Raw genomic sequence first — 1925 nt, 5'->3', positions numbered from 1 at the left:
CCAGGCTGGTGTTGCTGCCCAGAGCAGTGGCAGTAGCCAGCACTTGGACCACATCAGCCGTCCTGCCACTGCGGTCTTGATCTGCAGCCCCAGTAATCAGCCTGGTGGGTGGAACGATGGCAGCTGTCAAATCCCGCGAGGCCTCAGAAAGGCCTCGCGGGATTTGACAGATCAGGCCCGATAATAACACAGCAGCGGGTTCTGAGCGGAGGGAGCAATAGTGGGCGCCAAACCCGGAAGGAGTTTTGGCGTGTCGGAACGTTCAATTTCAACATGGCTGCCTAATTATAATTTTACTTCCGGGTTTGGCATCTCCAATGCGCGACAGCAGGCGCCATGTGAACCCGCGTGACGCAATCTCAACTCGACTGTTTAAAGGGCCAATTCAAAGATGGAATTTGGAGGAGTTAGGAATTTGTGCAAAGAGACGGCAAAGTTTAAACATGAATTCTGAACGGTCAAGGGCTGCACCCCGATTTAACGATGCCTCACTTGATGCGCTCCTGGGTGCAGTAAGGAGCAGGAAAGAGATAATCTTCCCCAACAACGAGAGGAAGAAACCTACTGCTGTCACCAAGAAGACGTGGTTGGAGGTGGCTGAGGGGGTCAGCAGCAGGAGCATTGTGGCTTGTTCCTGGATCCAGTGCAGGAAAGGCTTTAATAACCTAATCAGTTCAGGAAAGGTGAGTACATTTGCAGATTCACCTACATCCTGTGGTATACAACACCCCCCCTCTCATTCTGTTTTGTCTAGCCTACTCCATCATATCACTCCTCACACCCACTTAAGTTTCAAAACCACCGATCGTTCACTTTCTATGTGCTTCCTCACCTCCCCATTTATCCATCCACCACTGCCACTCACCCCAATCCTTATGCAATGTGATGCACCTGCCTGATAGTCACCCTCACCGAATGCACTGCACCCGTCGGGTGAATATATGCATTACAGTCACTCATAGGTCTGTTCTTTCCCCCGTTGCAGGAGAAGATAGCACAAAACAGGGGGGAGGGAATTGGAAGTGACCCACCACAGATCGTGCAGCTGACAGAAGCAGAGCAAAAGGCCATGGAGATCAGTGGCACCTCTGCATCTCTAACCATCGGAGATGGAGAGACTGGGATTTTGCAGATGGCTGATGACAGAATTAAATATTTCCTACCACCACATCTCATACAAGACTTAGTCATGTTGACTTGATTTCAGCAACAAGTGAAATATGATAATCGTAATTATGCTGAGTAGCAATATTTTTACATTGCCAGTACTAATTCATATCCGTTTCGTCTCTCCTCCAGCGCCTTCACGCGTAGACAGTCGCAGCAGTCTGTCGACTTTCCTAAGGGCGATTCCTCAGAGGACCTGATTCTTCTGAGGGTGCACCATTACAGGATGTACTACCGGGCACCAGTGCAAATACTCGCACTTCGGTGGGTCCAGGTAGACAGCTAGTTTTCACCTGGTGATTCACAATTCACAAGTGTGCACAAGCAGATACTGGTGGCAATTGTGGAGTGTCCGTGTCGGGGGTTGGGGGGGGGGGGGGGGCGACTCCTCTCCAAGCTCTCCTCAGCTGGACGCAGATGCTGAACTCTGGTGACCATCGATGAAAAGGAGAGTTATAGAGGGACAGCAGCAAATTTGCGAGGTACTGGCGGATGTGCCATGCACACTCTCCACAATAGCAGAGAGAATGGAGGATTCCAGCTCAAACATTAGATTGGATTGATGTCACAGGCCTTTGCGAGAATGTCTGCCATGGAGAGAGTGGCCTCCTCCTTGGAACTTCAAGCGCGGCAATCAAACCAGTCTATGCAGGCCATGACCATGGCCGTGCAGACTTTGGAAGCCAGCGTGTCTGCCACCTTAAACTGGATGACAGATACCTTATCCGTGGCCTTACAAGGCGTCCCTGATCTGCACT

Source organism: Heptranchias perlo, chromosome 3, assembly GCF_035084215.1.
Source record: "Heptranchias perlo isolate sHepPer1 chromosome 3, sHepPer1.hap1, whole genome shotgun sequence".
Taxonomy (NCBI): Eukaryota; Metazoa; Chordata; class Chondrichthyes; order Hexanchiformes; family Hexanchidae; genus Heptranchias; species Heptranchias perlo.
The sequence above is the reverse complement of the archived record's forward strand: the minus strand, read 5'-3'. Positions refer to the sequence as shown.